Source organism: Cebus imitator, unplaced genomic scaffold, assembly GCF_001604975.1.
Source record: "Cebus imitator isolate Cc_AM_T3 unplaced genomic scaffold, Cebus_imitator-1.0 Scaffold37, whole genome shotgun sequence".
Taxonomy (NCBI): domain Eukaryota; kingdom Metazoa; phylum Chordata; class Mammalia; order Primates; family Cebidae; genus Cebus; species Cebus imitator.
The window spans coordinates 805986-823026 of NW_016107352.1; the positions used below are offsets into that span (position 1 = coordinate 805986).

The 17041-nt window shown below is 33.6% G+C and overlaps 1 pseudogene; it reads left to right on the plus strand.

Annotated features, from left to right (window-relative positions):
* The first annotated feature begins 7572 nt into the window (after positions 1–7572).
* On the plus strand, positions 7573–8091 carry LOC108301829 (annotated as a pseudogene).
* The last annotated feature ends 8950 nt before the right edge of the window (positions 8092–17041 follow it).

A 17041-nucleotide genomic window follows, 5' to 3' on the forward strand; every position in this document is an offset into this window, starting at 1 on the left:
GATAACACTAGTTTTATCTCTTGCTTTTCACTATTTGTCCTTTAATGGATTTCTCTAATTGCATTGGATAATAGCTTCAATGTCATGTTAAGCAGATATGCTGATAGTGGGCTTTCTTGTCTTTTGTTGAAAAGTCTCTAGTATTTCCCTTTAATATGCTGAATTCTTAATTGTGGTATGAAATTTGTAAAAAAAATATATCTTCTGAGCTTTTTTTTCCTGTTAATAATGGTTAATCAATTTTATTTTAAGAAGTTTTAGGGAGATTTTTAAAAAGCAACTACTACCATAATCATATCATAGAAGTTCCTCAAAAGTTAAATAAATGATTCAGTAAGAGAAGCAGAGGAACACACACACACACACACACACACACACACACACACACAGAGAGAGAGAGAGAGAGGAAGGCAAAAGAAAGATATATATATCTAAGATATATATGAAATATATAAATAATATATATATCATATGTATATATGATATATACATATATATATATATATATGTATATATATATATATATATATTAGAAGATAGCTTGCCTGAAGGAGATAGAAAAAGAGGGGTTTTTCAGTGTATTAATCAAAGATAATAAACAATGGAGTGCTGTTAACCTGTGCAGCATCAGTTAATGCTAAAGCAGCAACATGACAGGGAAATTCCCATATCAAATATGAAGAACTTTATTGAAAAATCAAATAAGAGCTAATAGTCAAAGTTCTGTATTTAGATCAGTCTAAGAGCTTATTTGATGTCCTAGGTAACCTAGAGATAAAATTGACCATATGTGAGGGGGGACTCCAGTCTTTCATCCTTGGAGACATATTCTAGGCTCAGTTGAAACTTGATAATAAATAAGTTATTCTAAATCAACTAAAAAGAGACCACTAATATTAATTTTCTATAAGTTCAATTCTGCAGCTGTTCCCTCTGGATAATTTTGACCTCTCATACTCAGTACTTCACACTTAGAAATGCTTTCTTCTTCTAACTAAAACTCCTAGTTCTAGTTTCTAGTTCCTTACTTCCAACGGTTTTAGAGGATACATGACATCTACCATGCTAATCCTAAAAACTCATTCAAAAAGGGATGACAAATATTTTAAAGGCACGTGTGAAACAAACTGGGTTTATGATCAAACCAGAGATTTACGCCTTTCCATAATCCCTGCCGGGTTAATAATCCTGCAAAATCAAGGATTTGTATGACAATAAAAGTTTATATTGGTTTGAACAACCATCCAAGTTATTCTAAGATTCCAGCTGCACCACACCTCACTCAAGCAGGTTGCTGTTCGTTGCCTCAGTTGAGGGGATATATCCAAGCAAAAGTAAAACATACAATCTCTCCCCTCATGCTGTGTCAAATGTATTATCAGTGCCTTCTGCATTTTCCTAAATTCAAGATTGCAGGCTGCATTACAACTCTTGTTATACTGTTTGACTTTAGTCAATTCTTTTTAATTTGGAAGTAAGTTTTGGAAATGCTGATTTTGATCACTGAAATTTTCCCTTTTCCTTTTTATGTATGGGCATGATATTGATTCAATCATAAAATTATTTTGCCTCACTTGAGGGAAATAGTACTATATGCCCACATCAGCATAATAATTTCAACACTGAGAATTTTGCTTTGAACACTGTGTAGCCCAGCTTGGAGATATGGAAAGCATACCTAAGAATTGAGATGTGTGAGTATCTTTTTTGATTGGATTCTAAAGCCTCTGCCTACCAGTCATCTAGTGTGACTACTAGGTGTCTGGAGAAAGCCAAGTAAGTATGTAAGAAAACTTCATTTTGACCTGTATGCCTTGTAAACAAGGGAGATGGCTTCTCCTGGGATTGTCTCTTCAAAAACTACTTTGCATATGTAATAGTTTGCCAGACAGCTGCTCCTGAGAGTCAAGTTTTTAACATTTTTCTATTTTCTATTTTTGTTTTGTGGAAAAGATCTAGACAGCCAAATATTTGTGTGGGAATTATTTTCTTGTCCTGCTCCTGCCAGGCACAAAAGCCAAGAAAATATTCTATTTGCTTGCTCCAAAGGAACCATATATAGATGGATAAATGGCAGGCACTGAGCTATATGAAAAACAAAAGCAGTTAATGTGACAAAGGAGAGAGAGCCAGAGAAAGAAAAGAAAGAAGAAAACAAATCTTTGTCTCATTATTTCACTTGAAGACAGTATTAAATACTCAACATTTTAAAATCTTCCTATTAGTTTTAGGTGACCACCTTTGCAAGAAAATATAATATTTCTGTGTTCTCCAATATAAATTTCCATTTTGGATTGAGATGGTAGAAAATATAACCACAAGTAGTAGAACACCCCCATCCCCCAACCCATCACTCAACAAACCAGCAACAACAACAACAAATGATTTTTATGTACACGATATTCAGAACTATTTGATAAATATTCCAATTTTGAGCTCTAAGTACATGTATGCTTTAATCCTCTGATTTGAAGAGTAAATATTTTTCTAAACTGTCTTATTTGAGAAATAAAAATTATTATAGAGATGCAATTTTGTGTCTACATCATTCTACACTATTTGAAAATAATAAAAATAGCCTGTGTTAGGAATTCTTTTTTTTTTTTTTTTTACCTTATATGTTAAGTTTGATGCCTTTCTGTGAAAGTACCCTGTTAAATAAAATAAAAGCCTCTGAGATCTGGGGAATGACTGATCTAGGTTTGGAGAAGGAAGGTGATGAGAGTTACTGATGAGATTGTTTATCAAGACTACTCTCCCTATTTGGAAATTGCCAACATAAACCTATTGGAAGGACATCTCCAGCCATGTGCTCAATACTTTAAACAGTGAGGTCAGTGTGAAGAAATGTAAAAGGCACCTCCCAGACAAAATGGAAAATGGAGGAAATCCTTCAGGATGAAAGATAGAACAACAACAACAACAACAAAAAAAAAAAAAAACGAAAAACCCAAAACAAAAAACCTCTCTCCTTCCCCTAAACAACTAAGGCACTACATCACATAGGAGTGGTGCAGGCACAAAGAAATGCTACATAGGATTTCATATGGGAAAAGGGGATTTCAGTGATAGTAATTGGGAAACTATTGGATTAGATAGCATATGTGGTCTCTTTCAACTCTACAATTCTGTGATGTAGGTATTACAGAAGCAGAATGTTTACTGCAATATTATTCATTATGGTGAAAACTATTATGCCCTAGGCAGAACATCATGATTGTCAGAATAATAGGAACATGTACCTGCCCATAGTCTGGCCATTTCATATAGTTAGACATAAGTGTCCTCTTTATTGGCTCTTGTCAACCTCAAGCTCTTTGCCTGGGAGGTGTCTGGTTTTGCTGACAGCCCAGCAATTTGCCAATGGGAAATTATCCTCTTGGGTGAGGATCCCCTAATTGATATCATCAAGTCATATTATCTCTCAGAAACATTGTTTCCTTGGGAAATATTCTGCAGGAAGGAGAGAAATTGGGCAAATGAATAGCCCAATAATATTAAAATCTTAAAAGCCCACAAAAAAGGAAAATAGACTAATCAAGAAAATACCCTGATGGTACTGTTTGAGATTATAGGGAAGTCCAATGTCCTGACGTCCTGACATCCTAACCCAGGTAATCACCCAAAGCAGCAGTTGGTTAATAGTTGTCAATATGAAGTGAAATTCTAGCGACAGAATCTTGTCTGTTTTACTGGACACCTTCCATTTACTTTTCTTCAACCAGGCATGGTTCCTGTTTTTTGAAGGAGGAAATTTGGTCACCCATAGACTAATATTTTGTGAAATTTTACGTGTCAGACTTTATGTGGAAATGGAATCTGTCAATCTTGCTTGTGATTTTTATGCTTACAGAGACTCTTCTGCAGAACCCCACTCTTAACTCTATTAATGACAGATTCTAACAAGTGTTATTTTCTTGTCAAATTTTTCATTCCTCTCATGACTGTTAGACGGAGACCACCTTCAAACTCAATTCTGAAGATTCACAGTTTGACTTCTATTCTTCCCACCTCTCCTCTCCCTCCTCCCACATAAATCTTCAGATTCCTTTCTGAAGTGGATATTCCGATGGTAAACCTTCATTCTATGTCTTTCTATTGTCCCAACTTCCCCTAGACATTTTACAGTTTGCGTTCTTTCTATCTCCACGTTAAAAATTTCTTGATGTTCTTTTCCTTCATAACCCTAAACATGATGTATTAAGTGACACCCTTCTGATGGTGATTAATTCTTTATGGAATATTAATGTCTTACTTTTCCTAGGCTGTAAACATTTTCTAACCTAGACTCATGACTTTAATTATGGGAATAACAGCCTCAATGGCATTCAGGTAGGAAAATATTTTCAAAAAGTCATTAAAAGTATTCACTGAATGTTGTGATGGACATTCTTAAGGGTTACATTTCAGATTTATTTCACCTGTAGGAATCTATCATGTAGCATAACTTTTCTACTAAACAGTTTTTATAATTTATTGTGTTTCCTCCCAAATTAAATAAGTTATTTGGCAAATATCTGGTTTATATAATGATGATAAAATATTGATTATAACTATGATAAAATATTGATTTGGGTGACCCTTCCTAAAATGTCCAAATTATCCAATTTGGCTGTGCTCACACCTGAATTTTTTACACAAAATACAAGACTTTGCTTCACTTTTAGCATTATAATGTGGCTTGTGTAGTTTTATTTTTTTTTTAACTTAGGCTGCCACATATTTGCTAACATACCTTATAAAAATGTGGTCATGAAAAGTAATAAGCCTAGTGAAACATTTCCAGGTTATCACAAACAAGAGGCATTGCCTGTGTGTGTACACAGGCATCACAGCTTGGTCTAATCTCATTAAATCCACTCTATAGGGAGGAATTGTTGCATTACTGCCTATTAGCCTCTCTCAGTTTTCATCAAAGACTCACTGGTAACAATTGTTGGCATAAAAAATTCCCCAAAGCAAAAAGTTTATTCTGTAAGTATCATTTCATTAGGAATTTACATGTAAAACAACAAAATCATAACATGTTTTATTATTTACTAACATCCATTTAACTATTTCATCCAAGTAGGTCAAAGTAATTAAACAGTTTAAAAATAGATAGAAGTCAAATTTCCCTTAAGAAATCTATTTTTAAATATTATAAGCATATGTCTGGTATGTTTATAAGGAAACTGATTTACAGTATTTACTAGCTAATTGATCTTAAATCTGATGTATATCTTATCACATCAAAGGTAAATTGAAAAGTGAATATATAACTAGTTTATCTTTTTATCTTTGGATAATTTTTTCTCTAGACTCTGACTAAAAACGTAATTTGCATGATTTTCTATCAGTCTGTTTATTAGGGGACTTAATGCCCTCATAATGTGATTTACTCAACATGGACAATTATGTATATCTTGAGCATTCCTATTCACATATGTGTTTTTGGGACTTTCTGAAAGATAACCCCATGCCATGTTAATTAGACCAAAATTTAAAATCCCACTAGGAACATAAGGTCATGTTCCCAAAATTCATCTAATTTCCTTCCTTGGCGTATATACAAGAAGATTTACCATGCATCTACATGCATTAATGAAACTTTTAGACAAAATAATCTTGTTATTCATTCTTCGTGTAAGGCAACTTTGTCTAGAAAAACATTAACCTCTTTCAGCAGTCACAGTAATGCTTCAGTCATTCTTGGAAGGCTTAATATGAACATAACTCATGTGTCTGTGTGTGACTTATTCCTTCATAAAAAATATTTTAAAAATTATTACATTGCTTAGTAGGAAGTTGGATGAGAAGCACCTCCAGGAGCCTCCTGAATAGTACAGTGATCTCTTCAGAGGGTATTATAGTGTACTCCCTTCTAATATTATGTAGCAATTTATATCTCCTTCTCTTTGGCGCCACTATGTCATTTCCACTGGAATTAGATTTACAAGTTATTTTTTTAGATTATTTTGGTGGTATACAATTAAGTTTTTATGTTCTCTTGCTTTTGGTAATTTTTGTTCTTTGGTTTTTGTGGATTTGTGGATGTTCATATAAGTTAACTCCTATAATTATCAAAATTCCTTAGGATAATGTGGTAATCTTCTTACTGCATTTTGCATTCCCCTTCTTCAATTTAGGGTAACTGGCCCTTAAGAATAAATGGATGCAAGATTTTAGGTATTTTTCTACCTCCTTGCATTTTCTTAGCCTTGAGTTCAACCCTAATTTTGCGTTTAGTTTGGTCTTCAAAGTATTTTACATTCTTGGGTTAGAAAGACTGTGAATGCTGAATAATGACCCACTCTCTTATATCAGGCTTACAGAATTCCAATTAAATTCATCTTGAAAAGGAAGAAAGTGCATAGAGAGAAGATTTCTAGATCTCCAGAACAATTCTTCAACCTTTGCATTGACTCAGTATAGCCATCTGTAATGAACTAAGGTTCAGAATTTTAAAAGACATGGCAACGCCAATTATAGTTACTGGGTTAAGCAAATAACTTTTCGGAAATAGAAAGGCATAACTCCATGGCTGTATCTTAAGGTGATACGTGCACTTATGAGATTTGTCATTATATCTATTAGACAACTCCCAAAGGAAATCTCTATGATGAGTTGTTTTCTATGCCATGAATGTATCCAGAGAAAAGTAATTTACTCCTTTGGTATGTTTCTGGAAACTTTCCTGCACTTTACTATTAAGGTGACCATGACAGTTATTACAATTTTGTTCTTTCTTTTCTTTGGCTGCCATCTTTTGCTCACCCAATATTGCAAGAAATAGCAATTGGACTTTTATGTCTTTGTTTCATAATTTTGTCTTCAAAGCAGATTCAAAGAAAAAATAGATGTAGAATTTCCAATAAATCTTTCTGATCCAATACAATAAATAATGCTACTACTCCCTGGATAAGCTGTGTAAATCAACTTCAGAAAATTATATTCTCATCTTAGACATGAAGTTATGAAGCATAAAACAACAACTGTTTTAAGGAAGAGGAACTAATTATATGCAAGAATGTGCTTGAAAATAAGCAGCAATCATGACAAATTATTTGTTTGTGTGTTGCAATCTAATCCTTCTTGGTTTCAGTGACCTTAGAGAGTTTATTGACACCCACATAATTTACTCTGGAAATAATGATATAACAAGCAAACCATTTTATTTTCTCTTTCTTAGCTGAGTGAATAAAGTCAACAAAAAGATTTTATTGTAACCATAGGAAGAGTCTGAGAATGAAATTTCTCTTTTTTTCCGAAAGATGTTCAAAACCTGAGATGTTGAGAGAGAAAACCTTATTATTTCAAATTTGTTATTTCCCAAAGGTTAAATAATGGGTGAATGGTTAATCTTAGAATATACAAGATGGTATGTTTCGAGGATTAGTCATTTTTGTCAGCTTCGCTATTTTTGGAGTGGCTTAAATTAAGGTATTGAATATAATTCTTACAAATGATGGCACAATGTTAAAAGACCAGTTAATTGCATAAAGTATTATAAGAATTCTCAGTTTGCCGGAGGTTTCCTGAGCTGGTGTTTCCACGTGTGGCATGAACCTGAGGATATCATGTTAGGAGGAGATGGGGGCTGCGGTGATTCTCGGGATCAGGAATTTCAACGAGAGAACGCAGCGGAATGGGAAACCGGCAAGATGAAGTCCTCTCCGGCTCCCAGACACCCCTCTACCAACAGCCTCCTGCGAGAGCAGATTAGTCTCTATCCAGAAATTAAGGGGAACTTTATTCATAAAGATGACAAGCTGCTGTCATTTCTAAAAGATGTGTATGTTGATTCCAAAGATCCTGTGTCTTGCAGGTAAAAGCTACTGAAACAGGTCGAGAGCCAAAGGAATTCAGATTGCCGAAAGGCCATCTCTTTGATATGATAAATATTAAGAACATTCCCAAAGGCAAAATTTCCATTGTGGAAGCATTGACATTTCTCAATAATCATAAACTTTGTCTAGAAACATGGACTGCTGAGAAAATAGCACAGGAATACCATTTAGAACAAAACCATTTTGAATTCTTAAATATTTTGTTACTTTTGAAGTCACGATCTTCCCTCCTGAAGACAAGAAAGTAATACAATCAAAATGAAGAAAATCACAAAAATTTTCTATGTGTAGTCCTCAACCTTCATCCTGTATATTTTCTCATTTTTCACATATTCAGTTATGTTAATTACCAAGTGTTCTCTCATTGTGCAGCATACTCTTAATATTTATTGAGCTCCCTGACTTTTCAAGATTGCCATAGAAGGTATTTTGTTTTCTTTTAATTTGGTTTAGGCATATTTCATATGTACATGTCAGCATGACTAATCAGCACATCTGTACCTTTATTAAGAGTTAATTTGTTATTTTAGACACATCATAACAACTTTTAATTTGGTCATATGACACCTTCAGAAATGTCCTGAATCCCTCATTTAAGTTTTACTTTCCAAGTTAGGTGTTTAGTTCATTCTTCATATGTGATAGTGAAAGCAAAAACTTTCCTGACTCTTAAGACTGACGTTTTCTTGTTAGGGAAAGAGACTCGATAGCAAAGTAGGCTAATAGTATTTCCCAAATAAAGGCACACAGTAGAAAATAACGAATCAATAGAGTCTAATTAAAATTACTACTCCAGGGAATAAGAAGTATTGAGGATTTATTTTATTTTGAATTGGTTTTGATTATGGAATAATTGTCTTTACAGTTATAAAAGGTAATTAGTGTGTTTACAAAATGCTGAAAATTTCTGCTTTGACAAATAGGTAAGTCCTATAGCCTTCAGAGAGGCAGGCAGCAGTAGAAACCTTCAAAAAAGGAACATTTCTCTGAATTTAACATGGAAATAGAAAAATTTAAAGAATAATTAAATCAAAACATCATGGTAAATGAAATTTGGTAACTATGTATAGTTTCAGATATTAACCCTAGTTGAGACAAGAGAGAAAAAATACAAGTAGAAGCAGAGAACAGGGTCATTGGAAGGGACCTGAAAAATTGCCGCATCACCCATTTTAGCAAACTAACTAGCATGGCATGTACCAGTACTGGGATCTTGAGTGAGAGTATGTGAGTTTATTTAGCTCTGCTTAATATATTACTACTTGTGGGATCTTTGGGAGACTATATCCTCTTTGAGATTGAATTTCTTTTATAAAATGAGTATAATGCTACCTTACTTAAATTTAAGGGTTTTCTGAAGATAAATGAAATAGTAAAGGACTACAAAGGACCAAGCAAATATGAATTATTTTTTGCAGTGGAGAAACAAGCACCTAGGGAGAATATGTGACCTAAGGTTTCTGTAGTTTATGACCTAACCAGGCCCAGAATTTAATTTTTCAAATCTTAGTAGTATGTTTTTTCTGTTGTGACAAAAAGCAGCACACCTCAGAGAAGGGAAAGGGTGTGAATTGTGGATGTGTTGAGGTTATCAGTGTGCTTCTGAAGGAATATAGGCATCCCTATATCCCAGAGATGCCCCTGGAACTGATATAGAAGATGCTGAAGAATTCAACATGATGATGGAATGAGGCATTTGTAGTAATGGTGTGAGCAGAAAAATAGACTAAGTGGAAAATTTATAAGCATGTCTTTTGAATGTAGATTTGTTATGTGAACAAACTACCTAGTTTATTTCAATAAAATTGCTCTAAGAAACCATGACATAACTACTAAATATTAAATACATTTTAAAACTCCTGTAAATCAGTCAAAATTTTATTCCTTTTATCATAATGGTCACTAGTTGAGTCACTAATACGAGTACACTCTATTTCTGAGCCATCTTCTTTATTCACATCTACATTGTGTGGTTAGGCAGCTGTTACGTGACGTCAATTGATAAAATAAAGGACTTCTTCCCATACCATTAAAAAAAAGAAGAATTCTCAGTTTCACAAGAGACTTCTGATAGACAAATTAAGAGATTATCTCAAATGTATTATTGAATGCAATAATTATTTATCATAAGTCTTACCCACAGTCTCTAACCATTAGGTACAGATGCACTTTTCTCAATGTTGAAAGATTAATTCTATTAACAAATTTTAAAAATCAGATTTTATTTCTGAAGAGGAAGTAGTCTCCTTTGGCATTTCTTTTTTGCTTCCTAGTCAGATTTAATTTGCAATCAAATTAATTCAAATAAATGAAAATCGTTAAATGTCATAAAATTAAAGCATAAGGGAAGACAGCATGAACAATGGAGACATGATGGATTTGTCAGTGGAATTTATTTATTTATTTGGAGACAGAGTGTCACCGTGTCACCCAGGATGGAGTGCAGTGGCACCATCATACGTCACTGCAGCCTCAAACTCCAGGGCTAAAGCATTCCTCCTGCCTTAGCTTCCTGAGTAGCTGGGACCACAGGCATGCACCACCATGCCATGCCAACTAATTTTGTCTATTTTTTGTAGAGACAGGGCCTCGCTTTGTTGCCCAGAAGTTTGCCTAGTCTCAAACTCCTGGGCTCAAGTGATCTTCCCATGTTAGCTTCCCGTTAGCCTCCCAAAATTGTATGAGCCACTGTGCATAGCCAGTGGAATTTTTTTGAAGGCTATTAGAAAATACAAATTTAAAAATTGGTAGAAATGAAGAAGTACTTTCTTGGCCAAATTTACATGAATCTATATACTATGGAAGCAGATGTGATGGGATGATTTCCAGGTAAAATGTACCATTTAATTACACACATTTAGAACTGGAACTTTCTAACATCCTCCTAACTCTGTAGCTATGTAAACTGTTATGGTGTCTAAAACAGTTTGAATCAATACAGGTGAATAGGATTTACTTTTTTATTTGCCTATCTATTTATATGCTCTCTCTTATCCATTTGACATAAACTTATTGAGCATGTACCATGTGCCATGCTAATCCTTCTTGGTTTCAGAGAGTTTATTGGCACTCACATAATATACTCTGGAGGTAATGATATAACAAGCAAACCATTTTTTTTTTGCTTGCTTAGCTGAGTGAATCTGGTCCCCCTGTATTAGGCACTGGGGGAGAGACAAAGATCAATAAAACACAAACTTGCCCTTTAGTCGCTCACAGAGTCACTGGAAAAAGTAACATGTTAATAGTATCATAAGAGCAATAACAGAAGTATGTATAAAAATCAATGTTCTTAACAGTGCAGGGGTTGATTTGCTCTACAAAAAGACCAGGAGAGAATTAATCTGAGTGAGGCTTTTTTCTTTTTGAGTTTTAGTTTATCGACAAACAATAATTGTATATATTTATGGGGTACAACATGATATTTAATACATATATACATTGAGGAATGAGCAAATCAAGCTAATTAACTCTATCTCTGTCACCTCAACATACACCTCTCAACATCTCTATCACCTCACATACCTATTGTTTGTGATGAGAACACTTAAATCCATTTTTAGCAATTTTAAATATAAAATATGTTATTAATGATAGCCATCTTGCTGTACAATAGATTACTAGAACTCATTCTTCCTGTCTAACTAAAGCTTTGTAATTTTTGACCAACATTTCTCTTTTCCCCACCCATTTCCCATGCCCAGCCTCTGGTAATCATCATTCTACTCTCTATTTCTACAAGTTTAAATTTTTATACAGTTTTACTTTTTTTCCATTTTTAATTTCTGTGGGTACATAGTAGGTATATATATTTATGAGGTACATGAAGTGTTTTGATATAAGCATGCAAGGCATAATCACATCATGGAAAATGGGGTATCCATCCCTTCAAGCATTTATCCTTAGTATTACAAACAACCCAACTCTTGCAGTTCTTTTAAAATGTAAAATTATTATTGACTATAGTCACGCTGTTGTGCTATTTAATTCTAAGTCTTATTCATTCTTTTTATTATTTTTGTACCCATTAGCCATCCCCCTCTGCCACCTACTTCTCCCACCCTTCCCAGCCTTTGATAACTATTGAGTTCAATTTTTTAGATTTTATATGTAAGTGAGATGATGCTTCAAAGCATTGTTAACAGGAACTGACAGCCAACTGAATCTTGACAGGCCTATATGAGTGTGACAGACAAAATTTCAAGAAGGCGTAGGATGAGAAAATGCGTAGAAACAAGGAAATAAATTGGTTTATTCAGTGAGGGAGAAAAACATAAGAAAAAAGTGGCGAGAATAGAACCCTGGGAATCACCACTATCTCAGGAAACTAAGCAAATGGAGAAAGAGGCATCAGAGAAACAGAAGACTAGGATAAAGTCATGTTTCTGAAGCCAAGGGAGAAAAAAAATGATCAGAATGAAGGAAGCAATGTCTCAATGCTGGGGAATGGCACGTAAGATAAGCTTAAAAATTATCCGTTATGCACAACATTAGGAGATCAGCAGTGTTTTTCCAAGAGCAGTTTTAGGAGAGTGAAGAGGGCCAAGTTACTAACTTCATTTCCTGTTTTTAAATTAAACTGAAGATGAAGATAAGACTTCCGCCCTTAGAAATTAATTCATGTTCTATTTAGGAACATAAAATACAAGTGTATTTATCATATGAGTTAGCCCTGTGCTACTACACGGTTAGCATTATGCAGTGGTAACTATAAATAGAAAGGAAAAGTTTTGACGGAGGCTGGCAGAGGGACAATATGGAGATCTCTACAGAAAAGAGACCCCAAAACTGAGAGAGGGACACTCTGTGAACTATAGGAAGGAGGATGATATGAACCTTACAATTTCACTAAGTATAATAGAGCATAAGTGCAATTTTTATAAATGAAAGCACTTGGGGATTACTCTATTTTGAGAATGACATCCTATCACCTCTAAAGAGGGAGAATGCTTTTCTATCAGGGCGGTTCCATGAAAGTTGAAACAACTGACATGACAAAAAAGAGAAAATTTGGAAAATCAAGGATGTTGAGAATATTTAGATGCAGTTAAGTATTTAGCATTCTGTGAGGTTTTTTTTTTTTAACTTTACTTTCTCCTTGGAAATCAAAAAATTAAATACATTCAATGAGATGTCATTCTATAATATTTTTCACAAATATGTCATGCAGCCATTTTTCTTTTCCAGATATCAGCAGAAATTACTAATCCTGAGTGATTCTCTTTTATTTAAACTTGGTCTTAAGTATGTTTCTAATAAGATGGATGTCGTTATCAAAGAACCATTGTATTCTTGCTCTTTTACTCACTGCATCCCTACTCAGGTCCCTGCATTCTTTGATTTACACAACAGAAATAAGTGTGGACTTACAAGTTATTTTCTATAATTTAAAAGGCCCAACAAAAGTTATATAGTTAGCTGTCATAGGACAACATAAACTACTGTCTAGCAAATGCGATTTGTTGTGGGAAAAAAACGAAAACCTCTTAAAACACAAATAAATGGTAAAAGGGTGCTTTTTTGGAGAAAAATTTTGGGAAAACAACATTTTATGCTATTTAAAATTCATGCTAACAAACACAAATCAATAACTTGACAGACTCAAAGTTCAAATCAACAGGAGAGGTGATTTACATTACATCTATCTGCAGCTAGGACGTTTAGCAATTTAGCATCTGTGTTTTCAATAAAGGTCAATAAAATTCCTTTGCCAAATTCAAAAGCAAGATTAGGAAAGAAAAGAAACTCTTGTCTGAACTACAAACTCTGGCACATGTTTCTAAGAAGTGGAGAATTAATAAAAATTTCTTTAAATTTAATGAAATACTATATTTAATAGGGAAAATGGCCTGACTCAAAATCCAGCCAGTCTCTTTTCTTGTTTTCAATTCACACATAGAAACCAAATAATATGAGATTATGCATTAAGGAAAGATAATCTGAAATACTTTGAAAAGGTACGTTGCCCAATGTATACATTTTTACACTATTTATCTATATTTCTGTCTTCCATTAGCAAGCAAGACAAGATATACAAACCTAAAGATATATTAATCAGTTCTGATCACCATCAGTGCAGGGAACTAATAAATACCCTTGGACAAAAAATGACTCTTATTATACATCAAAGATAATTGAAGATCTGTTGATCTAATAGTAGATCTCTCAATTGTTTGTATTGGTAAGATTTACCTAGAGAGAAATAACTGTACAAGCTGAATTTGGTCTGTACCTCCCAATGCTTTTTGCATTCCTTAACACTTTCTGCAAGTTAGGTTAGTCACCACTGGAGCTGTATAGTGGCAAATCAAATTCAATGGACTGTAAATGAAAAAAAATTCAGCAGATCAGAAATTTATATAGAATGCTCCATTTCTACTTTGTAATATTACTCATTACTTTTTCAACTTGGTTTCACCTTGGTTTCCACTTCGTCCATATCCATAGAAAGGTAACATTAATTTGAAGGTTTACTCTGCCTCTTATGGTACATTCCTAAGAAACTCTGTATTAGCTCCTTGTGTGTGGACAATGGATACCTCAATCCACAGGAACTCAGATAACAAATTTCTAGCACAAAGAATACTGTTTAGTAGGTTAATTCCAGTCCCAGATGAGTACCCAACCCAGCAATGGAATGGTTTTTATTTGTAAGAGGAAAATATCAAACAAGCTATAACTCATCTCCATTGAGTTTCAGGGACTCAGTGTCACCAATCTGAGTCAACTTTGGTTATTCTGATAACTAGTCTTGCATGAGCTGTTCAATATAAAAAGTTTTGGCATGGGCATGTCTTCTTATGGTAATAGAAGGGTGGTTTGTGTCAGCATAACCATCCTGCAGTTATCAACTAAAAATTCTGGACCAAATAGAATAAAAAATCACTAATTTTGACTTTTCTTCCCAGGTCATTAAACCCTGTGGGAGTCAGATAATAGAGTTTGTGGCAGTAATAATAACTGGAAAACCCCCAAATGAGAAAGCCATAAGAGAAAAGCACAGAAATATAAATATAAACTGGATATATGAACCACATGCATAGGAGAGATTGTAGGGAGCCCTCTGTAAATACCAACTAAAATTCTGAAAGCACTGAGTGGAGATTTTAACTCCTGCCCTCTACAGAGGAGATAAAAGTAGAGACTGAGGCCAGCCAAGCTCTCTTTCTGTTAGAACAAAGTTACTATTTTTTTTTTCCGATGAAAATAACCTATGGTCCCTATAGCATATCATAGACATTACTAACATTAAAAAGACTGGCAATGCCAAGGCTTATGAGAATATTGCGTGGCTAGAACATTCATATGCTGATAAATGGATTATAAAGTGAAGCAACCACTTTGGAGAACAGTTTTGTAGTTTCCTAAAAAGTTGATCACATAACTACCATATGACTCAGACACTCCCCTCCTAAGTATTTACAGAAGAGAAAATGTATATGTGTATATACAAAATTTGTAAACACATGTCTATAGAAGTGTTACTATAATAACCCCCAAATTAGAAATGCTACAAATGTCTAGCAACAGGTGAATGGATAAATTGTGGCATATCCATACAGTACAATAAAAAGAGAGTGATCTGTTTGTACACACAAAACCATAGATGAACATCAAGATAAAAATGCTAAGTGAAAACAAAGAAAAAAATATACTGTATGACTTTATATATATACACACATACACACTCACACATACATTTCATATATTTCCAGATAACAAAATAAGCCATAGTGTGGGCAAAAAAAGCAGATTTGTAATTCCTTGGGGAAGCAGAGTAGTGGATGGATGAATAGATGGATAGATTAAAAGAATCACACAGAAAGAAAACTTAAAGATAGTAGATATGATGAGTAGATATTATATTGATTGTGGTGATAGTTTTATATGTGTGTATATGTACATATTTGAATCCATAAATATGTGCAGTTTATCTAATGTTAATTACACTTCAGTAAAGTTATAAATGATTACCAAAATGTAATAAAAATAATAAATATAAGGGTTGAAATAAGTATAAAACAGAGAAACAATGGATAAGATTATGAAAGCCAGAAATTATTTTCTTGAAAATGTTTTTAAAATGGCTAAATCTGTAGAAAGTTTGATTTTAAAAGAGAGAACAAATACAAATAACCATCATCAGGAATAACAAAGGAGATCCTTCAGGCACTCTAAGGATAGTAATGAAACATTATAAACCGTTTTATGCCTATAAATTTGACCATTTATATGAAATAGAACATTTTTAAAAATACCATTTATCAAAACTCATTCAAGAAAGAATAACCAAAAAATGTCTCAACAAAACAGGAGATGGTCTTTGCTATCTAGGAGCTTGAAAAGATTTTTTTAGTCTGGAAACAGAACATTTTAAAAAATAAAAGAAAACATGATAAACTGGACTTAATTGATGATCAAACTTATACTTCTCAAGAGACATTATTAAGAAAATGAGTAGCCAAGCCACAGACTGGGAGAAAATACTTGCATAACATATATCTGACAACGGATTTATATCCAGGATATATTTTAAAACTCCTGCAACTCAATAGTAGAAAGACAACTTAATTTAAAAGGGCAAAAGACTTGAACAAGTATTTAACATAAGAAGATATAAAAGTTGCCCAAATCACATGAAAAATTGCTCAATGGCATTTGTCATTAGGAAAATGCCAATTGAAAGCATAGTAAGATATCACCGCTAGAATGACCAAAATTAAAAAAACTAACAACTTTGAGTGTGGGCAAAAATGTAATCAAAACTTTTGTATGTTGCTGAGGGTATAAAAAAATAAAGCCACACCGAAGTACTGTTTGACAGTTTTTAAAATAATTTTAACAATAACCCAACAATTATCTTCGTAAAATTTTCCCAAAAGAAATAAAACCTACCTTTTAAATACTTGCACAGATTATTCACAGCAGATTTATTCAAAATATCCAAACACTGGAAAAAATCTAAATGTCCATCAACAAGGGAGTGGAAAAATAAATTGTAGAATATTCATATGATGGACCAGTATTCAACAATTTAAAATGACTTATACATACTGTCTCACAGATAAAATGTTAAGTGAAAGGAACTGGACACAAAAGAGTGCATACTGTATGGCTCCATTTCATTAAGTTCTAGGACAAAGTAAACTAGAGGGGAAAATATCCTAGGTATCCTAGGAAGGGTGTAATTGTATCCTAGGTAGGGTGTAATG